Source organism: Nycticebus coucang, chromosome X (genome assembly GCF_027406575.1).
Source record: "Nycticebus coucang isolate mNycCou1 chromosome X, mNycCou1.pri, whole genome shotgun sequence".
In the NCBI taxonomy this organism is placed as follows: domain Eukaryota; kingdom Metazoa; phylum Chordata; class Mammalia; order Primates; family Lorisidae; genus Nycticebus; species Nycticebus coucang.
Window position 1 is genome coordinate 106,992,177 of NC_069804.1, and position 27,830 is coordinate 107,020,006.

Consider the following 27,830-nt stretch of genomic DNA (forward strand, 5'->3'; position numbering starts at 1 on the left):
TTCTATTATTTATTCTAACTAATTAATTAGGCCTATGCTTACATTGATGTTAATGATATAGTTTTCACCCTTTTTATAAAGCAAAGTACTGTAACCAGTGTTCCAAGAGGTTTATATGTTTTATTGATCTTAAAGAATCAGTTATTGAATTCATCAACTTACAATACTGTAAGTATTGTATTATCTAGAACTAGAAAACAGTTTATGAACTTCTTTCTTTTTTTGAGACAGAGTCTCACTCTGTCGCCCTCAGTAGAGTGCAGTGGCCTCACAGCTCACAGCAACCTCAAACTCTTGGGCTTAAGTGATTCTGTTGCTTCAGCCTCCCAACTAGCTGGGACTACAGGCGCTTGCCACGATGCCTGGCTATTTCTTTATTGTTGTTGCAGTTGCTATTGTTGTTTACCTGCCCTGGGCCAGGTTTGAACCTGCCAGCCTTGGTGTACGTGGCCAACGCTCTAAACACTGTACCACGGGTGCCGAGCCAATGCCTGATAATTTTTGATTTGGTGTTGGACTTCACAATATTTACCTTGCTGGGCATTAAATAGTTTTGCACTACTATAAATAACTTTTGAGCTATGTTTCAGAATATAGTTAACTGGAAATAGGTTGCTCTTGCTTCTAACATTTTCTTAAAATTATCTAGCCTAAAATGTCACTTCTAACATTTGATAGAAAGGACCAAAGCCATGCTTTGTGTAAACCTCATCATTTATCACTATTAGAGCAATACTCTTCTGAGTATTCTGCCCATGAAATATGAGGTCTGTCAGTCTAGTTGGTGGGAGCAGGTGGCACTATTCCTGGCTCTGTGAGAGTGCTGGATATTTTTCCTTCTAATCTTTTGTTGTGGTTCTTTTCCTGGCCTTGAGTAGCTTCTTTACATGCATGTATTGATCAGTAGTCCGCTGAATATTCCAGAGTGACCTACTGCAGATCTCTGATGTTCTGTCTCTGTGAAGTGCTCTCCTTTTCAGTAGTGTTCTACAAACTGAAGCTGCTGTGATTTCTTTAGTTTTATGTTCTGAACTCAGGTTGTCTGCCTTACTCAGATAGGAAGGTTTTCCTCTCTTTGTAACATGGCCTGGAAACTCACCTTACTCAAGCCAGCAAGCTGTAGCAATCGTAGGGCCCAATTCACTCATTTCCCATCTTCCAAGGATTACTTTTATTTGTTGCCTGATATAAAGTATTTTACAAACTGTTGTCTCAGATATATTTTGTCTGGCTGTCTGATTATTTTAGACAGGAAAGTAAAGCTGGTTCCTGTTACTCCAACTTGTTCAAAGCTCTGGTTTACACTTTGAACATAGTACCAACTTAATTTCTGACTCAGATGGTCAAAAAAGATGAATATTTTTCTAATTTGTAAACCTAGAATATCATACTTCTCACATTGTGTCCTATACACTATTCCAAACCACAAAAGAAAATAGTTTTAAAGGGAAAAGCTATTGCTAACTACCTGAACCTGGAAAATTTCAAATTTGTTCCAGATACACTAGAAAATGATTATAATTTTCATAGCAATTTAACAGTTGGTCAATGCAGAAAATAAATTCAAGTTATTATTTCTTAAAAGCTCTAAAATTCTTTAATGCAGGCTAAATTTTTACAAGGGCTACAGAAATTAAGCTTTATTAGGACTCAGAGAACAATGATTTGATTACAAACTACAGTAGTAACTAACTTAATGTTTCCCAGAGTGTCTTTTTCATTTGAAAACTTACAAACAAGGCAGCAAAGGTTGACATTTTGGCCTGAACCACAATCTGTAATGTTGTAAATGGGCCAAAAGAATTTGAATGTTTTGAAGTTTAAATTGTAATTTACATCTATAATGAAACTTGACCTCATACAAGTTTATTTCTTTGGTTAGCACCCCTATTGTACTACAAAAGCCTTATAATTATGAGTAATTTCCTGATGTCTATATATATGCACACATACAAATTATATATACACATACAAATACTCATAGGCACAGACACGCACAATTATAACATGAACATTTCTTTGCTAAAGTTGTTATAAAACTACATTTGCCCATGTTTACAATGTTAAAAAGTGTTATTTCTGTCTTTGCCTGATGTTTCCAGTGTCAGAAGGAGATAGTTCTTGTTCATTTAAGACCTGATGTAATCTGACTTCTGAATCCAAGGGTAGCCATAGGAGTTTGTGTTTTACATTGACTTTTCACAAAATCTGCATTTTTGTGATGAAGAGAATGCATTGAGATCATTGAGCTTCTCTATATGAGAGGAATGGTTATTTATTCATTGTATACAGGAAAAAAAATCCAATACTCTACAGTGCTACTTGTTGCTAGGTTGCAGGGTCAAATAATAATTATCATCTGTAGAATTTTTACCATTTTAATGGTTGATGAACAGAAAAATATTCTGAGTTTCAAAATAGCTATGTCTTCAAGGCCAAAATCATGGTTGAAAAGTAAATTTCTTTTAAAGATATCAATTTGACTGATTTTTAGTGTATTGTCGATATATCGTGTCATCATATAGGGACTAGGTTGTCTATTTTATTTTTAGAAAAAATAAAACCAAAATGCTGAACAAGTTTTCTTCAACTCTAATCACTATCAACATTTTGAACATGATGTAGACTGTCCTCTCAGGCATAGTCTGAGTAGTGACATATTATTTTGGCTTATGTTTTCCTCATTTTTATAGCTTTCTTTGTGCAATTTCTTCTCAGTAAACAATCTCAACTATAGTGGATGAGATCTCATTTGAAGCAGAATGAAATAACAAATAAAAACAAACAAAATGTTGCTTTTAGGAATTTTGGGAAATGTACCAGTGAAGCGTTGCAAATTGATTAGTTCTTCAAATCATCTTCAATAGGCCACCTATCTCTACATTGACAATTCACATAGATGTTTAAACAATATAATGATGAATTGATTTTACTAATTTTTACAAAATTGTTATCTTGCTGTCTTATGTTTTCTACATCTCCATAAAGTAAGAATGCAATGCTTTAGGGTGGCAAATAAATTCAAATCATTTCTCAAGGAAATGAGTTAAGGTCCAGATATTCAAATTCAGTAGAAACTTTAATGATAAATTTTATAGATATCCTAAAATCTAAAAGCATATAATTTATCATTCCTCATTTCTTTATGCTCAAATTCCTAGCCTTGAATGTATCCCCTCTCCTCCTAAGGTCTGCTTCTAACCTATTTTTCCATTGCTATATATCTTCTAGTGTTTGGCAACATTCTGATTCATTCTGACACTTTCTCCCAGTGCCACTGCCATTGCTCTTTCCTAATTTCTTCACTCATGCATAACCTACACCTTTCAAAGTCCATCTCAAGCCTGTTGTTCTCTATACACATTTTCCTAATCTTTTTAGCCCTTCATTACTCCAGGTGTGATTGGTGGATTAACAAATGAACACCACATTGAAAGTGAGCTTGTTAGAAGTGCAGAATCCTACACCCTACCCCAGACCTACAGATCAGAACGTGAATTTTCACAAGATCTCCAGGAAATGTAAATTACCATTGAAGAATCCTTCCCAAGCCCATAGTGATCTCTCAAATAATTCAGATTTCCACAGAAGTTATCAATTATATATGTTCTTGACACTATCACATTAAACTAGTTAGTTTTTCATGGGTGTATCTTCTCTCTTTACTTAGAATAAAAGCTTCTTGAAGGTAGCCACCAGGTCTTTTCCTTTTAATAACTCTGATAGAACCTGATACTTTGCTTCACATGTTGCGTTTTTCCCTTTTGTTTTTATTTGATATGTAATAATTTTACATATTCATGGGATACACAGTGATGTCTTGATATGTATATATAAGGTATAATGATCAAATCAGTAATTAGTCTATTATCACCTCACAAATTTATTTCTTTGCATTGTGAGCATTCAAAATCATCTCTTCTCGCTTTTTGACCATGTACAATAAATTATAGATAACCATATCTATCCTTCTATCTAGCTGCAATTTAATATCCATTAACTAATCTCTCCCCATACCCCCACCCCCCAGCCTCTAGTACCCACATTTCTCCTCCTACTTCTTGTGTTTTGATTTCACCGATTCAACTTGCCTTTACTTGTGCATGTTTTTTCCCTTCAGATAAGAGGGATACAAATCCTACTGACTAGCTCAGTACCTGGCACGTACTAGTAGCCAAATAAATAGTTGCTGAATGAATAAATTATTTAAATTTATTTTTGACAAAATTAACCCAGTCTTTAATTTTGATCCAGTGGTGCCTCTTCCCAGTCATGTTCTAGGGAGAACAGTTCATAATGAGAATATTAACACAGTTATCAGACTATAATACTTCTAGGGACATTTACTTGAATTCTAATTGGGCTATTAAAACATTTCTAAGCATGTTCCTAGAATAGCTTTTGAATCTTCTGGATCATTGAACCTAACAGCTATCTTTTTTTCTTCTTAGTATTACTGACATTTGTTTGGTTGCTAACTTGATGTTTCACTCACATGGTGTTTAAGAAAGGGGGCTTTGTCATCAGACTGCAAGGGTTTTCCTTCTGGACCTACCATTTCCTATTTGTGACCTTGAGCATATTATTTTACTCCTTTGTGCCTCAGTTTTTGTGCCTAAATCGCTGGTATGATAATATTTCTTTTATTTTATAGGATTAAAGTAACAATTAAATTTGTTGACAGGTGTAAAGTGTTCAGCAGAGTTCCTGGCACATATTAAATCTTTAAAGAAATGGTAGCCCCTTTTAGTAAAACAAACAAATAAAAAAAGAAAGCATGAAGCCAGGAAATCAATATTTTTAAAATGACATTTTAGAGTTTCAATCACTTATATGTAGGTGGTGTGGGAGCAGTTTAAGATAGGTTTCTATTATGTTCTCTTTTTTTGACTCAGTATTTAATTTATATTTGCTGGTGGGGATGGCTTCCAGCAGTATATAACTCTGATACCTGCTGTAAGGATGTGTTTCTATTCATGTTTCTATTGTCCAGTCCCTAGGTGTAGGTACAATATTAAAACTGAGTGCTGACTCATCACAGAAAGACAGTAGACTCTCTCCCTGTTCAGATGCAACTGACTCAGTCAATTTAAATGACCTTCCAGTAAAGGGTTGAGTTTGCATATGGGAATTGGGTTATGTCCAGAATGCTTAAGACCTTGATCTTTGTCACACCACTAAGGAAGTAAATGTCAAAGGTGAAATTCTCTTTAAATGATGTAAATGATACCTAGATAATGTTGTAATAGTAAATAATGAGGTTTTATAACTAGGCATAATATAAATGGTGCATTGCTGAGCAGTGAACATATGCATTACAGCCTGGCAAGTTAAATATTTTCTAAAAGCCTGTTGGAGATTTACAAAAATGAGTCCTTTTCATCCACAATAGAGTAATTTTTAGAATGCTGTTGATTATATAACAATGCTGTTGTCTAAAAATGTGGAATAGTTGCATTTAATTTAATCAAACAGTACAATTGATTCTTTATCATACTATATTCAAAGCTGCAAACACTGGGCCTTCTCACCCTTAAGCAGCCAACCTTGGGGTTTTGCAAGCTTAGGGTGAGTTTAATTAAAGTCAAGGGAGAAAACTAATTAAGCTGTGAGAAGTGCTGGCATCCCTCTTGTACTCTAAAGACAAAAATACCAGTTAGAATAAGATGATGCTGTAATCTCAGTATAAATGCCATTGTCTACTTCAGCAATTCTGGTGGCCCAGGTGTTCTGAGCACTTTAAAGAGCAGCTAGCTTATGAGCTTTCAATTCATAACTACATTGAATAATTTCCATCTGCTTTAAATCTCCTCTGATAAGAAGTGCTTAGAAAGAAGATTGCATAAATATAAAGAATGACCATGCTTTAAGTCCTAAAATACACCTATATTAAAGTGTATGTCTCCAAAGAGCATTTAGATTCAAATATTTGAGTAAGTTTGGAAAACAGAGGGTTAATGTTTTCCATCACTGCTACATACAAAAGTGATGTAAATAAATAGATAAAGGGATCTGGCTGCATGCAATGAAGTTCGTGTCATATTTATATTTTAGTAACTTTTGATGTAGTGTCATTACAGTTCCTCATCACTATTGTGCAGTACCGCCCACTGGGAAAATGGTAGAGCAGAACAATGTGCTGCTATACAGCTTGTCAATCAATCAAGAAACCATAGAAAGGAGTAACTTGCAAGCATTATTTTAAATGCAGTCCTGGGAAGCTGTGAGGGATAGGAGGGACAAAGCAGTCAATGGCAAACCAAAATCGAAAGCTGATTAAATGTGATTTACTGGTATTTTTTTCATCTTCACCTTGCTTTCTTACAAGTATTAATTGCAAAGTAGAAGAATATAGAGTGCATTATAAATGTCAGGGCTACTGCTCTAATTGGTGACAGGCAAATCAGCTAGCTGAGTAATGTAGTACAACAGTGTGGAACCCTTTGCACTTTGGTGTGTTCCCCAATGGAAACTTCAAGCTAGTGAGGTCGGTACATTTCATCTATGAGAGGTCTTCTGGAAGTTACTTTAGCAGTATATAGCAGATCTTTATGTGGACTGCTTGGAAAGAACACATACAAATGCCTTACAATCAAGCGCCATTATTTTCATAGCCTTTAAAGCTCTTAGGTTAATCTGTGTTGAATCTTAGCAGTAGAGAAATGTTATATGGTTATGGTGTAGTACAAATAGAAATTGCCCCATGTTTAGAAAATGTTAGCAAACCCTACTCATGATTTTAACCAATCCTGTAACATTGTGGTGATATCCTAAAATGATTTTGCTGTGACTGAATATCACAGCTCAAATAAACTTGCAAGGCTATCTGACAACATAGTTACAATTTTTGAAAAATAAGACATAATTATCAATAATTCCTAGTTTAGATGATGTTATATAGAAGAAAATGTAGCACAAGTGGTTCATGACCTCTAGATTTTAGTCTGTCTTCAAGTGTATTTATGGATTGGATAGGTCCTTTAAGTCTCTGAGCCTCAGTTTCCTATCTGTATAAAGCAGTAGGATGGGAAAAATAATTTTTAAAATTCTTTCATTTTTAAGTATTCAGAAATTCTCTTAATAAAAGCCAGATTATCATTAGACTTCACTCAGGACATTAACAAAATGTCTGAAAAGTGACCATCAAATATCCAAAGAGAGGCCAGGAATGAAACAATTAAAATTTGTTCCATCCTGTTTATATTGCAGTGGGGAAAATGAATCACAAGTTTGCCATCCTGCTACTATTTGTTTGTAAACATGATGCATCTTGATACTTAGCCCAATGACTCAGGAGGTACTGCCTATCTAGCTTTCTACAAGTGACTACCACCCACATCCAGTGTGTCACTAAGTCCCAGTGATCCTTCAGTTCCCTTGACTATTTTGCTGTTGTCTTTCCTACCCACACACTTCAGAGACTGAAAACTGATCTAAATTCTTAATTACCATCAGTAAAATACACATGTACATGAATAAGCTTGTTTTTGACCAGTAATTATAAACCTGAGAAATCTGGCCAGGGCCAACAGAATTACTCAGTATTGACTAATGTATTAGACAAGAGTATTAACTACAATAAACTGGTGCTGATCCAAGCCTGGTGAGTGGTAGATCTAAGAACATTGCTAATATATAATGTTTTCAAATATTTTCCATGCATATTAAGATAATTAAGAAATTTAGAACACTAACTCTACACTTTCCAGTAATACATGGAAAACTTGCATCACATCATAAATCACTAAAATTTAGAGTTTAATATAATATGAAACCTGCATAACCAGAAGGCATTTTATTTTAGTAATTTCTCTATTCAAAGAAAGGCAAACATAAAAAATGAACTTAATCAAATGTTAAAGAAAGAGACTTATAGCTTCAAAGCACTAGATGTTAGAAAGTGCAATGTTCTTTGCATTTACGTCAGTGAGACCAGGGTGCCATATCAAGCCTTGTGACTTAGGATGCCTGCTCTATGCTTAGCTATACTAATAATATCTCATTAAGTCATTTAGCTTTTCAAGTTTTAGGTTTACAGACCCAGTTGGCTTATTGTGAAAAAATGACCATGTATCTTTGTTTAAAATTTACTATGTTCCATCGAGTTTTTCTTGAAATCTCTGGAAAAGAAAAGCTAAAAAGAAGGCAAGGGAGTTGGTACCTATAAGAAGTATCTGGAAAGGAGTCCAGCTGAAAATAAAATGATAGGAGTTTGCTAGGGTAACTGAATGAATTATCTCTAGTATCTGATGCAAAATAAGCATTCAGAAAGAAAAGAAGACAGGATTCAGAAAAGTAAATGGATTCAGTTGCTTTCTCCTGAGAGTCAAATGAAACCATCCATGGGAGTTAGTCATAATCATGAAACATGTATTCCAAGATCTTCCTTTTTTTCCTAGTGTAAGAGAACAAACAAAGAATTTTCTATATTCTGATGAGGGAGTGAAGGATACCCCATCCCTAAATACACTGGATTGATACATTGATTATTTTGAATGAAAAACATTAGAGACATTGCAGTTGCAGAAAGGGCTAGCTGACTCTATCTCTTCTAGCAGGTGGTAAAGTGATAAGTATTCCTTCAGGAAGGGTACCCACTTGTATTGGGATGAGAAAATAGCCCTTATGGCCAAAGACTGGAAATTGTCGGCTGCAATGAACCTGAATAAATAAATTAAATATATTTAATAAAGTTACCCTTACTGTCTAGTAAACCTAGTCTTATACCCCCCCATGTATCTCCTAGTGGGTCTCAGAAAATTTATTGGTCCTAGTTAGATTTTCCTTGTTCTGTTATTTCTTCTCAAATTTGTCCTTCTTTGTCTAAAAAGTATAAAAGCATCTTGCTTTGGCCACTTCTTTGGACTTAACTCTCTTCTGCAGATCCTCATGTACACAGAAAACTATTAAAATTTGTATGCTTTTTTCTTCTTAATCTGTCTGGTGTCAATTTGGTTTGTAGATACAGCCAAAAAGCTCACATGAGAGCCTGTGGGGGGAGGAAGGTTAAGTAATCTCTGACTTTTCTATGCTGAATAAGGAAGGAAAGGGAAAGAGTATTTTGAAAAGAAAGCTTTGATGCAGAAAAACAGTCTTTTCACTCTAAAAAAAGTGAGGTGGGGGATGAGGGTGGGAGAGGAATAGTAGAAATAGAGCTAAAGTGCTGCTTCAAAGCTAGTTAGACATGCAAATGAATTCAATTAATCTACTCTATATGCTAAACTGCAAAAGAAATATGAAAGTTTGATGCTTCTCAAACTTTAAGGCAGCTGGTAGTGAACAAAGAAGAGTGAAGATATACCCAAACTCAAAAACAGCAACACTGGGGCCTGGAATCATCATGTATAAGAGAAATTTGAATTTTGGTTCAAAATACAGATGTTTTTATCTTCTCATCACAATTCCTATGAAAGAGATAGGAAAAAAATCCTCAAATTTTCTGACTGTCTTACAAAATTAAATTAGTGTAAACCTAGTGGCAGAAACAATCACCAAATCTTATAGTAAAAATTCCTTCATTCAACCAATATTTTGGGGACACATATTATATGCCAGGCACTCTTCTATGTACTTGAGATATGTCAGTGAGCAAAATAGACAATGATCCTTGCTCTTAAGGGAGAAGACAATGCACAAGAAGTACTATGTGAATTATATAGTATAGGTGATAATGAAACTAGAAAATAAAAATAAGTAGAACGCAGTAAGAGCTATAGGGAGTGTGGGTATTAGCTGCAATTGTAAGTAGGGTGATTCAGGTAGGTGTCACTGAAAAGGAGATGTTTGATCAATGACTTGAAGGGAATTGAGGCAGCAAGCATATCTAAGGGAGAACATCTCATTATCAGGGCTGTAAAACAGGAACATGCCTTATGGACTTGATGAATAACAGGAATTCAGTGTAGCTGGAGCAGAGGAACTGAGGGTGAGAGAGGGCAGGGATGAAATCAGAGAAGTAGTGGAGGAAGAGTTCATACAGGGCCTGTGGGTCATCAAAAGGACTTTGATTTTAATACTAAGCAAAATGGAGAGCTATTAGGAGGTTTTGGGCAGATGACTTTTAAATGATCACTTTAGCTTCTATCTAAGAACATTGACTGTAGTGGAAAAAAGGTAGAATCAGAGAGCCCAGTTAGAATAATATTTCAGTTATTCAGGTGAGAGGTGATGATGGCTTGGACTAGGAAAGCAAAAATAGAAATAATAAGAAGTTGTCATATTTGGGATATTATGAAGATAGACCCAGGTGAGAGATTTGGTGTAAGCTATGAGAGAAAAAGAGAAGTCAAGGATAACTTGATTGGGGTCCTAAGCCATTAGAAGGATGGAGTTTCTATTTTCTTAAAGAAGGCTGGGAGAAGCAGGTTTGCTGAAGAAGGTAAGAAATTTCATTTTAGACATATTAGGTTTTTAAATGCCTATTAGATATCAAGTGGAGGTGTGAGTAGGCAATCATATGGAAATCACTACAAAAATCTGTACAAAAACCAGTACAGTAATCTGAAGAAAGGATTGATGGAAGTACAACTGTGCAAGTTAACAGTATAGAAATGGCATTTAAATCCATGAGAACTGAGAACACCACCTAGGGAATGAGTATATATAGAAAAGAAAAGTACAAAACCAAGCCAGGGGCACTCCAACATTAGGAGGTTGGGGAAAAGAGGAGGAATTAGCAACAAATACTGAGAAAAATTACCCAGTGAGGGTGGACGGGGAATCAGGAAAGTATGATATCTTGAAATCCAAGTGAAGAAAATCTATTAAGTGTGTTAGATGATGCTAGACAGGGCTTCTCTGCCTTTGTGCTATTGATATTTTGGGCTGGATAATTCTTCTTTTGGTGGTGGTGATGGATTTCTTACACAATTGTAGAAAGCTTAATAGCATCTCTGGACTTTATTTTCTATATGTTGGTAGGATTTGCCTCCCCCCACCATGTTATGACAACCAAAAATGTCTCCAAACTTTGCTAAATGAAACCTGGCGGATAAAACCCATGTTTGAGAATTGCTATGTTGGATCAAGTAAACTGAAGACTGTGAATTGACCACTGACATTAGCAATATGAAAGTCAGTGATAACCTTGAGGAGGATGATTTCAGTGTAGTAACAGGGAGTGAAAGCTGAAATTGATTAGGTTTTAGAGACTGCAAGAAGTTGGAAATAGCAGTGTCTAAAAAATTCTTGAGGGAAGATTAAAGATGGTGGCCAAGTAACAGCTTCCCTGCAACTGGGCACGGTGACTCTGGGGAGATAAAACTCCAGACATCTCTGGCTGATGGGATCTGCCTATAATCATCCCTTTGAGGATACAGGGAATCAGCTAGGGACTTCTGGACCCCAAGAGGAGGACAAAGACAGTGGGAAACTGGCAAGTGGTTGCGTGTGTTTGATTGACCTAATCACGCCGGCAACCATAAGTACAAACAGCAGTGAGACTGCAAACTGGAAAGGCCTTACCTGTGAACAGTTTCAGTGTTTCTGGACTTGGCACTCAGTTGAACTGCCTTGGGGAGAGTTTGAGCAGGAGTGTGGAGAACTTTGGGCATTGTCTGGGACCATAGACAGAGCCACTGAGCTGGGCTGCAGGGAGACATTGTATGAGAGAACTGCCCCAGCAAGTTCCGCCCTCAGGGTCCCAGAGCAAGGATTGGGCAGGACCTAGTAAGCCAGTGACTGAGCAGCCTAAAGGTGGGGACAGAGCTGCCTTACAGCCGTAACTCTTAGGGGCAGAGTGAGATGGTTTTGGCACACTGGAGGCTCAGGCTGTTGCCCAGGGTAGAGTGCCGTGGCGTCAGCCTATAGTAACCTCAAACTCCTGGGCTTGGCGCTGCCTGGACCTCCAAAAGATCTGTGCCATGACGCCGCACCAACCGGGCCTCTGCATGTCCTGACCAGGAACTGCGAGAGCTGTGCAACCCTGTGTCCTCCCTCCTGTGTCCTCCCAGCCTCCACACTGGCCCGCTTGTCTGCCCAGGGATACTGGTAGCTGCGTGCCCTCTGGAGCCCTCCCTGCCTCTGTGCAGAGCTCTTCTCCTGGCCAGAGACTGCTGGAGTCTTGGGCTCTCTGTGCTAAAGTCACTGGGCACCAGGCACTCAGAGAACTGTGCGCACCACCTCCCGCCCTGTTGCTGGATCCAGGTGTGTCACACACTGGAGCTGCTTCCACAACCAGAACTCCCTAGCTGGAGCAGCCCCAGAGGAACTATGTAGGGTAACTCCCTACAAAGATCAAGCAACAATAGAGTGATCCCACTGGGGTCTAATTTTGGAGAGACACCTCCCCAACTCTGAGGATGGCCAGAGGCAATGGTGAAAAACAATCATGAGGCGAAATCAACAGAAAAACTCTGGCAATATAAATAATCAGAGTAGATCAACTCCCCCAAGAATCAATGGGGCAGACACAGCACAAGATGCCATGCATAAACAAATAGCTGAGATGTCAGAAATCGAATTCAGAATCTGGATAGCAAATAAGATTAAATTAGAACTCCAAGCAGTAACCCACCCAAATATATATATATATATCTCAAGAATTCAACAAATTCAAAGACCAAATGACCAAAGATTTTGACACATTGAGACAAGAAGTTGCATCCCTCAAAGATCTGCAAAACATAGTAGAATCCCTCAGTAACAGAATGGAGCAAGCAGAAGAAAAGATTTCTGACATTGAAGACAAAGTTTTCAAACACTCCCAAACTCTCAAAGAGGATGAGAAATGGAGGGCAAAAACAGATCACTCTCTCAGAGAGCTCTGGGATAATTCAAAGAAAATCAATATTCATCTTATAGGGATCCGCGAAAGCGATGAAGTGGCTTAACAAGGCACAGAGTCTCTTCTCCATGAGATTATGAAGGAGAACTTTCCAGACATGCCAAAACATTCTGAAATTCAGATAGCAGACAGTTTCAGAACTCCAGCACAACTCAACCCGAATAAGACATCCCCCAGACACATCATAATCAATTTCACTAAAGTTAATATGAAGGAGAAAATTCTGAAAGCTGCCAGACAAAAGAAAACCATTACCTACAAGGGGAAGAATATTAGAATAACTGCAGATCTCTCTGCTGAAACCTTTCAAGCTAGGAGAGGATGGTCATCGACTTTTAATCTCCTAAAACAAAATAACTTTCAACCCAGGATCCTACACCCAGCTAAACTGAGTTTCATTTATGACGGAGAAATTAAATACTTCAATGACATTCACATGTTGAAGAAATTAGCCATAACTAAACCAGCTCTCCCGGATATTCTCAGACCTATCCTCCATATAGACCAGCATAATCCTCCACCACAAAAGTAAACCAACCCAGAAAATTTTGATCAAATTCCAACTTCCACAGTCGCAGAAGGATTAAAAATGTCTGCTGGACTCTCAAAAGGCTTATCAATACTCTCAAGTAATGTGAATGGTTTAAACTGCCCTCTAAAGAGGCACAGATTGGCTGACTGGATAAAAAAACTCAAGCCAGATATCTGCTGCATACAAGAATCTCATCTTACACTAAAAGACAAATATAGACTCAAGGTGAAGGGATGGTCATCTATATTCTAGGCAAATAGAAAGCAGAAAAAAGCAGGTGTTGCAATCCTGTTCGCAGACGCAATAGGCTTTAAACCAACCAAAATAATTAAGGATAAGGATGGACACTTCATATTTGTTAAAGGTAATACTCAATATGATGAGATCTCTATTATTAATATTTATGCACCCAACCAGAACGCACCTCAATTTATAAGAGAAACTCTAACAGACATGAGCAACTTGATTTCCTCCACTTCCATAGTAGTTGGAGATTTTAACACCCCTTTAGCAGTGCTGGATAGATCCTCCAAAAAGAGCTAAGCAAAGAAATCCTAGATTTAAACTCAACCATTCAACATCTGGATTTAACAGACATCTACAGAACATTTCATGCCAACAAAACTGAATGCACATTCTTCTCATCAGCCAATGGAACATACTCCAAAATAGACTACATGCTAGGCCACAAATCTAACCTCAGCAAATATAAAAAAAAAAAATAGAAATTATTCCTTGCATCTTCTCAGACCATCATGGAATAAAAGTTGAACTCAATAACAACAGGAATCTGCATACCCATACAAAAACATGGAAGCTTAATAACCTTACGCTGAAGGATAGATGGATTATAGATGAGATTAAGAAGGAAATCACCAAATTTTTGGAACAAAATAGCAATGAAGACATGAGCTATCAGAACCTCTGGGAAACTGCAAAGGCAGTCCTAAGAGGCAATTTATAGCACTGCAAGCCCTCAAGAAAACAGAAAGAGAGGAAGTTAATAACTTAATGGGACATCTCAAGCAACTGGAGAAGGAAGAACACTCCAACCCCAAACCCAGCACAAGAAAAGAAATAACCAAAATCAGAGCAGAACTAAATGAAATTGAAAACAAAAGAATTATACAACAGATCGATAAATCCAAAAGTTGGTTTTCTGAAAAGATCAATAAAAGATAAACCTTTGGCCAACCTAACCAGGAAAAAAAAGAGCAAAATCTCTAATTTCCTCAATCAGAAATGGTAAAGATGAAATAACACCAGACCCCTCAGAAATTCAAAAAATCCTTAATGAATACTACAAGAAACTACTCTCAGAAATATGAACATCTGAAAGAAATCGACCAATACCTGGAAGTACGCCACCTACCAAGACTTAGCCAGAATGAAGTGGAAATGTTGAATAGGCCTATATCAAGTTCTGAAATAGCATCAACTATACAAAATCTCCCTAAAAAGAAAAGCCCAGAACCAGATGGCTTTACGTCAGAATTCTACCAAACCTTTAAAGAAGAACTAGTACCTATACTACTAAACTTCTTCCAAAATATAGAAAAAGAAGGAATATTACCCAACACATTCTACGAAGCAAACATCACCTTGATCCCCAAACCAGGGAAAGACCCAACAAGAAAAGAAAATTATAGATCAATATCACTAATGAATATTGATGCTAAAATACTCAATAAGATCCTAAGAAACAGAATCCAACAACACATCAAAAAATTATACACCATGACCACAGCCAATATCGTATTGAATGGAGTTAAATTGAAATCATTTCCACTTAGATCAGGAACCAGGCAAGGTTGCCCATTGTCTCCATTGCTCTTTAACATTGTAATGGAAGTTTTAGCCATTGCAATTAGGGAAGAAAAGGCGATTAAGGGTATCCACATAGGGTCAGAAGAGATCAAACTTTCACTCTTTGCAGATGATATGATCGTATATCTGGAAAACACTAGGGATTCTACTACAAAACTTTTAGAAGTCATCAAGGAATACAGCAATGTCTCAGGCTACAAAATCAACACCCATAAATCTGTAGCCTTTATATACATCAATATTAACCAAGCTGAAAAAACAGTCAAGGACTCTATTCCTTTCACAGTAGTGCCAAAGAAGATGAAATATTTGGGAGTATACCTAACAAAGGATGTGAAAGATCTCTACAAAGAGAACTATGAAACTTTAACAAAAGAAATAGCTGTAGATGTTAACAGATGGAAAAACATACCATGGTCATGGCTGGGAAGAATCAACATTGTTAAAATGTCCATACTACCCAAAGCAATATATAATTTTAATGCAATCCCTATTAAAGCTCTATTGTCATATTTTAAACATCTTGAAAAAATAATACTTCATTTTATATGGAATCAGAAAAAACCTCGAATAGCCAAAACATTACTTAGCAATAAAAACAAAGCAGGAGGAATCACGCTACGAGACCTGAGACTGTACTATAAATCGATAGTGATCAAAACAGCATGGTACTGGCACAAAAGCAGAGAAGTAGATGTCTGGAACAGAATAGAGAAGCAAGAGATGAATCCAGCTACTTACCATTACTTGATGTTCGACAAGCCAATTAAAACCATTCAGTGGGGAAAAGATTCCCTATTTAACAAATGGTGCTGCATAAACTGGCTGGCAACCTGTAGAAGATTGAAACTGGACCCACACTTTCACCATTAACTAAGATAGACTTTCACTGGATAAAAGATTTAAACTTAAGACATAAAACTATAAAAATACTTGAATAAAGTGCAGGGAAAACTCTTGAAGGAATCAGCCTGGGTGAATATTTTATGAGGAGGACTCCCCAGGCAATTGAAGCAGTATCAAAAATACACTACTGGGATCTGATCAAACTAAAAAGCTTCTGCACAGCCAAGAACATAGTGAGTAAGCAAGCACACAGCCCTCAGAATGGGAGAAAATATTTGCAGATTATACCTCCGATAAAGGTCTAATAACCAGAATCCACAGAGAATTCAAATGTATTAGCAAGAAAAGAACACGTGACCCCATCTCAGGGTGGGCAAGGGACTTGAAGAGAAAATTCTCTAAAGAAGACAGACGCACAATCTACAAACACATGAAAAAAAGCTCATCATCCTTAATCATCAGAGAAATGCAAATCAAAACTACTCTGAGATATCACCTAACCCCAGTAAGAGTAGCCCACATAACAAAATCCCAAAACCAGAGATGTTGGCGTGGATGTGGAGAAAAGGGAACACTTCTACACTGCTGGTGGGAATGCACACTAATACGTTCCTTCTGGAAAGATGTTTGGAGAATACTTAGAGACCTAAAAATAGACCTGCCATTCGATCCTATAATTCCTTTACTAGGTTTATACCTAGAAGACCAAAAGTCACAATATAACAAAGACATCTGTACCAGAATGTTTATTGCAGCCCAATTCATAATTGCTAAGTCATGGAAGAAGCCCAAGTGTCCTTCATCCCACGAGTAGACTAGCAAATTGTGGTACATGTATACCATGGAATATTATGCAGCCTTAAAGAAAGATGGAGGCTTTACCTCTTTCATGTTTACATGGATGGAGCTGGAACATATTCTTCTTAGCAAAGTATTTCAGGAATGGAAGAAAAAGTATCCAATGTACTCAGCTCTACTATGAAGCTAAATTATAGCTTTCACATGAAGGCTATAACCCCACTATAGCACAAGACTATGGGGAAAGGGCCAAGGAAGGGGAAGGGAGGGGGTAGGTTTTGGTGGAGAGAGGGTGATGGAGTGGGGCCACATCTACTCTGCATCTTAGAATGGGTACAGGCGAAACTTACTAAATGCAGAATACAAATGTTTACATACAGTAACTAAGAAAATGCCATGAAGGCTATGTTGAACAGTTTGATGAGAATATATTTCAGATTGTATATGAAACCCGCACATTGTACCCCTTGATTGCACTAATGTACACAGCTATGATTTAACAATAAAAATAAATTAATTAAAAAAATCCTTGAGTTTTATTGGAAAGGAGAGTACATAAGCAAATGAAACATTAGTGGGGGAAAATGAGGACTAAAGTAGGTTTTTTTTTTTTTTCCAGTGGGAGAAATAATAGCATGCATGTGTGCTGATAGTATGATTCAGGAGTGAGGAAACATAAATGATGCAGAAAAGAACGGCTGGAAATATTCCCTTGAGTAGTGGAGAGGGCATGGTCTCCGAAAAATAAGACATACTATTGGTTTGAGAGAGCAACATGGGTATTTCACCTGAGATAGCAATGGGCAAGCAGAGAATGTGCTTACAGATACTGGTAGCAGGGTCAATGTAGTTTTGGTGATGTCTGTGGAAATTCTTTTCTAATTGTTTCAACTTTCCCAGATAAAGAAGCAAAGTTATTAGCACTCACGAGGATAGGATATTAAGTATTGGGAGTTTGAAGAGAGAAAAATACATGAAATATTCACCTGAGAGAGTGAGGCAATTAAATAAAGTGGGATGTTTATTATGATTGCAAGTAATTATTAAATGTGCGTTTGACATTCATGGTCACAAATTTAAAGTGGGCTTTTTAGTGTGATGAGGTATGTTTCTTTAGCCAAATGCAATTGCAAAGTGCAGACAAAGAATAGGCAAAGACTTGGTTTATTAGTCTGCTCTGATTGCTATGACAAAATACACAAACTGGTTAGCTTAAACTACAGAATTATTTTTCTCACAGTTTTGAGGGCTGGAAGTCTTAGATCAAGGTTTGGTAGGGTTTAATTTCTGCTGAGAGCTCTTTTCTTGGCTTGTAAGATATCTTTGATCTGCTATGGCTTTTCTTGTGAGCAAGATCTCTCTTCCTCTACTTATAAGGTCACCAGTTTTATTGAATCAGGGCCCTACTTTTATGACTTCATTTATTCATAATTACCTCCTAAAGACTCTATCAACAGATACAGTCACATTGGGGTTAGGACTTTAGTATACAAATTTGGAGAGGGACACAGTTCTTAGAAGCTGGATATAGGTAGAGTTATAGTTTTTCTGAAAGAGGATGAGGGTGTGTGTACGTGTGACAGAGAGTATCGCCCTGTATTATATGGAAGTTAATGATTATGTTGATTGATCATGGATTTATGATAGATAAAAGGAAAAAGGAATCCACAACAGTAAGGAAGAAAAATAATGGAGTGGAAGGTATTTTAGGCAGTGAGATGAAAAAAAAAAAAAGTGGTGGCTGAAGAACAGGAAGTTGAAACTGTAATTTGGGATGCATGACTGTTATTGGCAGTGACAAGTTCTGGATTATAACCTTGAAATAGATGCTATGCTATGTTGCCCCCAAATCCCATTCAGGATGAGGACCTTCATTTTTGTAGCTTCTGGGAGCATTGTCTCGGCCTTTCATTGAGTCTTTTCCTGGACATTGCCTTCCATTGAAGGGAGCTACCTTGGCCAAGGTTAGGTCTCACCTTGGGGAAAACCCACATCCAATGATTGCTCAATTTAAGTCTGAGGGACAACCTCAGCCCCAGAGGTCCCTCTGGGATCAGATGATGTCTTTGTTACTACTTCTCTGTGGCTGAATTTCTTTCTCTGACCAGTTCTGCTCCTTTCCTTCCTTCATAGGTGTTGTTTCAGAGAGCATTCCTCAATAAACTTCCTGCATGCAAATATCCATTTCAGAGTCTGTTTCACAGAGGACCTTGACCTAGGGTACTTAGTGCTAGGTATATGCTCAGGAAGTGAACTTTAAAATTGGATTTTAGAAAAAGGTCACTCACCAGCTGGCTGGAAATGAGGCCAATGTCACTGGTGGAAGGGGGACTATGGATAGCATTTGGTATGTTACAGCAATGCTGTTGTTAAAATTTTCAGGGCTGAAGGGAATGTACTGGCAGCAGCTGTATCTCAAGAGTGTGAGAGGGTTGGGACAAGTAGTAATGATAAGTAGTGATAAGGACAATGGACAATGGCTGACTATTGCTGAGGATGATAGAGGCTTTGGAGAAACAATGAAAGGCCGAGGGTGATTAATCACCAATTTAAGGTGAAGTGTGAAAGTCAGAGGACCTTGAAGCATTTAAAGAGATTTTCATTTTCTGTAACCAGAGGATCAGGCCCAGGATTTCATTATAAAGGCAGTACAGGTCCAGGAAAGGGTTACATTTTCACTTCTGGCAAGTTTATTATACGAAGGAAAAGGCCCTGGTTGAGAAGGAGAGGAGGCCTGAGATATGGAATGGGAATATCTGGTTGATATCCTTGAATTCTACAACATCAATGAACCTTGAAAACATTATAGTACATGGAAGAACCAAGATGCAAAGGTCACTTATTATATGATCCATATTCATAGGGCTAGGGAGGTGTTAGTTAAAGGGTGTGGGATTTCTTTATGATTAATGAAGTGATTTTTAATTAGACTATGGTGATGGTGGCACATATCTGTGAATATACCCACTGAAAACATTGAATTGTGCACTTTAAATGGGTGAATTACATAATATGTGAACTATACCTCAATAAATCTTTTTTATTATTATTTTTTATTAAATCATAACTGTATACATTGATATGATCATGGGGCATCATACATTCGCTTCATAGACCATTTGACACATTTTTATCACAATGGTTAACATAGCCTTCCTGGCATTATCTCAGTTACTGTGCCAAAATATTTACATTCTACATTTACCAAGTTTCGCAAATACCCCTGTAAGTGCACCACAGGTATGATCCCACTGATCCTCCTCCCTCCACTCAACACCCCCCTCCCTCCCCTCCCTTTCCCACTTCACCCTATTGTTAGGTTGTAACTGGGTTATAGCTTTCATGTGAGAGCCCCAAATTAGTTTCATAGTAGGGCTGAGTACATTGGGTACTTTTTCTTCCATTCTTGAGATAGTTTACTAAGAAGAATATGTTCCAGCTCCATCCATGTACACATGAAAGAGGTAAAGTCTCCATTTTTCTTTAAGGCTGCATAATATTCCATGGTGTACATATACCACAATTTATTAATACATTCGTGGATCGATGGGCACTTGGGCATTTTCCATGACTTAGCAATTATGAATTGGGATGCAATAAATATTCTGATACAAATGTCTTTGTTATGTTGTGATTTTTGGTCTTCTGGGTATACGCCCAGGAGAGGGATTACAGGATTGAATGGTAGATCTATTTTTAGATCTCTGAGTGTTCTCCATATCTCTTTTCAAAAGGAATGTATTAATTTGCATTCCCACCAGCAGTGCAGAAGTGTTCCCTTTTCTCTACATCCACGCCAACATCTCTGGTCTTGAGATTTTGTGATATAGGCTAGTCTCACTGGAGTTAGATGATATCTCAAAGTAGTTTTGATTTGCATTTCTCTGATGATTAAAGATGATGAGCATTTTTTCATATGTCTGAAGGCCGTGCGCCTGTCTACTTCAGAGAAGTTTCTCTTCAAATCCCTTGCCCAGCCTGCGATGGGATTCCTTGTTTTATTCTTGCTAATGCGTTTGAGTTCTCTGTGGATTCTGGTTATTAAATCTTTGTCAGAGATATACCCTGCAAATGTCTTCTCCCATTCTGAGGGCTGTTTGTTTGCTTTACTTACTGTGTTCTTGGCTGTGCAGAAGCTTGTTAGTTTGATCAAGTCCCAGTAGTGTATTTTTGAAGCTGCTTCAATTGCCTGGGGGGTTCTCCTCATAAAATACTTGCCCAGACCAATTTCTTCAAGGGTTTTCCCTGAACTCTGCTCTAGTATTTTTATAGTTTCATGTTTTAAGTTTAAATCTTTAATCCAATGAGAGTCTATTTTAGTTAATGGTGAAAGGTTTGGGTCCAATTTCAGTCCTCTGCAGGTTGCCAGCCAGTTCACCCAGCACCATTTGTTAAATAGGGAATCTTTTCCCCACTGAATGTTTTTAATTGGCTTGTCAAAGATCAAATAGCGGTAAGTAGCTAGATTCATCTCTTGGTTCTCCATTCTGTTCCAGATATCTGCTTCTCTGTTTTTGTGCCAGTACCATGCTGTTTTGATCACTATCGATTTGTGGTAAAGTCTGAGGTCTGGTAGTGTCATTCCTCGTGTTTTGTTTTTATTTCTGAGTAATGTCTTGGCTATTCGAGTTTTTTCTGATTCCCTATAAAACGAAATATTGTTTTTTGAAGATCTTCAAAATATGACAGTGGAGCTTTAATAGGGAGTGCGTTGAAATTATATATTGCTTTGGGTAGTATGGACATTTTGATAATGTTGATTCTTCCCAGCCATGAGCATGGTATGTTTTTCCATTTGTTAACATTTTCAGCTATTTCTTTTCTTAGAGTTTCATAGTTCTCTTTATAGAGAGCTTTCATGTCTTTTGTTAGATAAATTCCCAAATATTTTATCTTCTTTGGCACTACTGTGAAAAGGATAGAGTCCTTGACTGCTTTTTCAACTTGACTGTTGTTGGCGTATATAAAGGATACCAATTTATGGATGTTGATTTTGTAACCTGAGACGCTGCTGTATTCCTTGATCACTTCTAGGAGTTTTGTAGTACAGTCCCTAGTGTTTTCCAGATACACAATCATATCATCTGTGAAGAGCGAAAGTTTGATCTCTTCTGACCCTATATGGATACCCTTGATCGCCTTTTCTTCCCTAATTGCGGAGGCTAAAACTTCCATTACAATGTTGAAAAGCAATGGAGGCAATGGGCAGCCTTGTCTGGTTCCTGATCAGAGTGGAAATGATTCCAATTTAACTCCATTCAATATGATATTGGCTGTGGGTTTGCTGTAGATTGCCTCTATCAGTTTAAGAAAAGTCCCTTCTAGACAAATTTCCTTGAGTGTTCTGATCATGAAGGGATGCTGGATATTATCAAAAGCTTTTTCTGCATCAATTGAGAGAATCATATGGTCTTTGTTTTTTAATTTATGTGCTGAATTACATTTATAGATATACGTATATTGAACCAGCCTTGAGAACCTGGGATAAAACCTACTTGGTCATGATGTATAATTTGTTCGATGTGTTGCTGGATTCTGTTAGGATCTTGTTGAATATTTTTGCATCTGTATCCGTTAGTGATATTGGTCTGTAATTTTCTTTTCTTGTTGGGTCTTTTCCTGGTTTGGGGATCAGGATGATTTTTGCTTCATAGAACGTGTTGGGTAGTCTTCCTTCTTTTTCTACCTTTTGGAACAGGTTGAGTAATATAGGTACTAATTCCTCTTTAAAGGTTTGGTCGAATTCTGACGTAAAACCATCTGGTCCTCGGCTTTCTTTTTAGGGAGGTTTTGTATAGTTGATGCTGTTTCTGAACTTGATATGGGTCTGTTCAACATTTCCACTTGATTCTGGCTAAGTCTTGGAAGGTGGGATGCTTCCAAGTATCAGTCAATTTCCTTCAGATTTTCATATTTCTGAGAATAAAGTTTCTTGTAATATTCATTAAGGATTTTTTGGATTTCTGACGAGTCTGTTGTTATTTCGTCTTTGTTTTTTCAGATTGATGAGATTAGAGATTTTACTCTTTTTTTTTTTCTGATTAGGTTGGCCAGAGGTTTATCTATTTTGTTGACCTTTTCAAAAAACCAGCTTTTTGATTTATCGAGCTGTTGTATTATTCTTTTGTTTTCAATTTCATTTAATTCTACTCTAATTTTGGTTATTTCTTTTCTTCTACTGGGTTTGGGGTTGGAATGTTCTTCCTTTTCCAGTAGCTTGAGATGTCCCATTAAGTTGTTAACTTCCTCTATTTCTGTTCTCTTGAGGAAGGCTTGCAGTGATTTAAATTTCCCTCTTAGAACTGCCTTTTGGTGTCCCAGAGGTTCTGATAGTTTGTGTCTTCATTGTAATTTTGATCCAAAAAATTGGCGATTTCATTCTTAATCTCATCTCTGACCCAGCTATCATTCAACATAAGGTTATTTATCTTCCATGTTTTTGTATGAGTATGCAGATTCCTGTTGTTACTCAATTCAAGTTTTATTCCATGATGGTCCGAGAATATGCAAGGAATAATTTTTATTCCTTTAAATTTACTGAGGTTAGACTTGTGACCTAAAATGTGGTCAATTTTGGAGTAAGTTCCATGGGCTCATGAGAAGTATGTGTATTCAGTTTTGTTGGGATGAAATGTTCTGTAGATGTCTGCTAAATCTATATATTGGATGGTTAGGTTTAAATCTAGATTTCTTTGCTCAGCTTCTTGCTGGAGGATAGATCCAATACTGCCAAAGGAGTGTTGAAATCTCTGATGATTATGGAGCTTGAAGAAATCAAGTTAGTCTTGTCTGTTAGAGTTTCTCTTATAAATTGAGGTGCATTCTGGTTGGGTGCTTAGATATTAATAATTGAGATCTCATCATGTTGAGTGTTACCCTTAACAAATATGAAGTGACCATTCTTGTCCTTCCTTACTTTTGATGGTTTAAAGCCTACTGTATCTGCAAATAAAATTGCAACACCTGTTTTTTTCTGATTACCATTTGCCTGAAATATGGATGACCATCCTTTCATCCTGAGTCTTTTAAGTTAAGACGTGACTCTTGTATGCAACAAATATCTGGCTTGAGTTTTTGTATCCAGTCAGCTAACCTATGCCTCTTTAGAGGATAGTTTAAGCCATTCACATTAATGTAGAGTATTGATAAGTCTGGTGATATTTTGGGTATCGAGTTTTTCAAAGGTCCAGTGGACATTTTTAATCCTTTCGCCAGTGTGGAAGTTGGAGTTTGATCCAAAGTTTCTGAGTGAGTTTACTTTTGTGGTATAGGATTGGGTTGGTCATTGTGGAGGATAGGTCTGAGAATATCCTGAAGAGCTGGTTTACTTATGGCAATTTTTTTCAACATATGAATGTCATTGAAGGTTTTAATTTCTGCATCATAAATGAAACTCAGTTTAACTGCATACAAGATCCTGGGTTGAAAGTTATTTTGCTTTAGGAGATTAAAAGTTGGTGACCACCCTCTTCTGGCTTGAAAAGTTTCAGCAGAGAGATCTAAAATTCTTTCCTTTGTACGTAATAGTTTCTTTCGCCGGGCTGCTTTGAGAATCTTCTCTTTCATGTTAACTTTAGTGAAGCTAATTATGATATGCCTGGGGGATGACTTATTGGGGTTGAATCGTGCTGGGGTTCTGAAGCTGTCTGCTATCTGAATTTCAGATTCTCTAGGCATGTCTGGAAAGTTTTCTTTCATAATTTCATGCAGAAGGGCCTCTGTGCCCTTCGAGGCCACTTCATCATTCTCCCAAATCCCAATTATTCATATATTGCTTTTCTTCGAAATATCTGAGACTTCTCTGAGTGAGTGGTCCGTTTTTGCTCTCCATTTCTCTTCCTCTTTGAGAGATTGGGAGCGTTCGAAGACTTTATCTTCAATGTCAGAAATCCTCTCTTCTGCTTGCTCCATTCTGTTGCTGAGGGATTCTACTGTATTTTTCATATCTTTGGGGGCTGTAAATTCTTGCTTCAGTGTGTCTAAGTCTTTGGTGGTTTTGTGTTTAAATTCGTTAAATTCTTGAGACAATTTTTGAATTTCTCCTCGAATTCCTAATTCCATTTTATTAATCTTGTCTGCAATCCAAATTCTGAATTCGATTTCTGACATCTCAGCCAGTTGTTTATGAATGGGATCTTCAATCACATCTGCTGTATCTTTTCTTGGGGGGGTTGATCTATTCTGGTTATTCATTACCAGAGGTTTTCCGCTGATTCCGCCCCATGGTTATTTTACTCCCTTTGATTTTTCTCCTGAGGCTTTATAGAGGGCCCGTACAGTGTTGTGGCCTGAGAAACTGGGGCCTTGTCTTGTGTGGTGGAGCTAAGTGGTTCTGTCTTGTTTTCAGCTGGTTTTTGTTCGATCCTATTGTAATGTTTACTCTGGCTTGAAGTCTCAGCTATGTGGAAAAACTAGCAATTAAGTCACCCCGCCCGCCCACGTCTGGCACCAGTTGGAAAAGGAAAATCAAACCTTCCTACAACCGCGTACCCAGGGCACTGCCTGCAAAGTCCTCAGTCTATTAGTTCAGTTCAAAAGGTCCAAATCGATTGTCTCAATCGGCACCTGTCTTGGGTGGGAGAGTTCAAGAAGTCTCTGGGAACTGGATCACAGGGGTCTGGTGACTCCTCTGATATGGCTTACTCCAGTGCTGCGTGGAGTCAGGAGGAGCCGCCTAGCAAATAGTTCAGTCTGGGAAGGTTGATGTCTCCTTCCCCACTTTGCCCCTCCATCGGACCCAATCACTGGTGTCTCTGTAGATGGCTAACCCAGTTGCCTGTAGTGAACAGATACTCCAGGGGTTTGCACCTGCCTGAATTGCAAGGAAGTCTGCCAGGCCCCTGCAGTGTGCCGCTATCTAGCAGAAGGAGATGGGGCCTGACATCTTTGAGTGCTTGATGCAGGTGGTGGGAGGGAGGTGTTCACTCAGGCTTAGCCCCGTCCCTGATTGATGTTGCTAACAGAACAGAACAGAACAGACAACTTTGTGGGGTTCTGTCTCTGTTTGTGCTAAAATCGCCTACAGAAAATGGGCTGTTCGGAGTTCAAATGTCTTTGCTGCTGGAGATTTGTGTCCAATTACCTCTCTGTGTTGGCTCTGCCCTGGAAGCTTCCCGGGTGTGTGAGCAGCGTCAGGCAAATCCTTTGCTCACTGGTGGCCTCCTCTGGTTGCCCAGGGAGACAGTGGGTGTGGCTTCAGAATATCCAGAAGTGAGCCGTTTTGCTTTTGTTTGCATTCTTGTGATCACAGCGGTGATCCTTGCCTCAGCGGTGTTGATGTGCATTCTTCAACCTTCTCTCTTGGTGCAGTTCAAATCCACCAGGATACTTACTAAATTCCTGTCCCTTAACTCTCCTTCTGGACGGGAGCCTCTGTTGAAAGCTGGCTTCAGTCTGCCATCTTGTCTCTCCCCCCATATCTCAATAAATCTTAAAAAAAAATTGTGAATTCCCTGAACTTTGAATCCTCTGGGCTTGCAAAAGTGATCTACTCCTTTTTGTTAAAGGCTAGCACTTTCATCTTGCTTGATAATAATGGAGAGGCTTCTCTTGCAAAAAAACCTGTGTCCTCTCATGTTTGATCCTCAGCTCCCCTGCTGGCAATCAAACCAATACTTAGAGTTATGACTCACATAACTTGAATAAGGAAGTGTTGGGTGTGGTAAGCTAGGAAAAGGACTAAGCCCAAGTTCTTAAGAACTTAGCCATTATTTACCAGCAGGATCTGTGACAATATATGTGGGACTGGATTCTGAGAGCGATGGATCAAAGGGGCTTGAGGTAGAAAATCACAGAGTTAGAAAAGTCAGAATTTATCATTATGGATGCTTTCTCTCATAATACATATTTTAAGGCCCCTGGATGATGGTTCTACTATGTTGCTAGGATGGCACTTGGAAGTCTGAATAAAATGATGGTCCAAAGTAAGTGAAGTAAACATTTCAGAACTTCCATGGGAGACAATGGAAGAAGATTTCAAAATGCTTAGTAAAGTGTGCATGCTAGAGTGTATATGTTATGTATGATCAGAAAATACATCAGCATCTATTTTCCCATTTACAAAAATGATAAGGAATGTGTTAGTTTGATTGCTTGAGCTTAATTGTTTGAGGTTACAGTGAGCTATAATCATACCACTACCCTCACTGAGAGATACAGTGGTGGTTATCCTCTGTAGCCAGGGGCTGATGGCAAAAGATACTGTTACAGAACTGAGTTCCCTGAAAACAATGAGTGGTTATGGGATTTTGTAATAATAGAGGCAAGGTTGTTGTCCTTATCCATTAGAAGAAGGGTGGGCAAAACTGTAACAAGAGACATGGTGGGAGTGATAGCCAGGATACTTGATCTAGAGAGCTGTATAGAGATGGCTAATGGAGCATAGTATTTCTAGGGATGAGATAGATGGACAATCAAAAATGAAAACAGCACTTAATTCTCCTTGTCATAGTCTTAGGCTGAGATCCCTAGAAGCAGAACCTGTGCTCACAATTTTTGTCTAAGTGCTTCATTGAAGGGAAAATCAGTAGGAGTGTAGGGAAGTAAGGGAATCAGTGTAGGGCAGGGAAAGTTGCTGAGAAAGAAATGTTTCAGTTGGACCCTAGTTTTATACTGGTACCATGGGATGCTCTGGAGTATAAACTGAGCAGTGCTGGAGTGAGCTTTTTAAGACCAGTGCAGTGTTCAGCGATGTCCAATTGGTTAGAAGGACATCAACAGTAGTGGGAAATTTACAGCAAACATGACTGTAATTTTTGTAACAGTAAGAAATATATTTTGGGTCTCTGCCTCACTCTCCCACACCCCTTCCTGGCACAAAGCATCTAACACTCTTGTAGATAGGAGTTGTAGGAGAATCTTTTTTTCCTGACATTTGGTCTTCAATTCTGGGTTCCTGACACAGAGCTCCTAAACATATTGGAATTTTTTGAGTAATAGGAGCAAGTGTTTTTCTAATGAGGCAACTCTTTGTGTGCTCCTGGATGGCCTTAGAATGGAGGCTGGTTGGCACAGTAATCAATCAGGAGATTAGAGGGTTAAGGA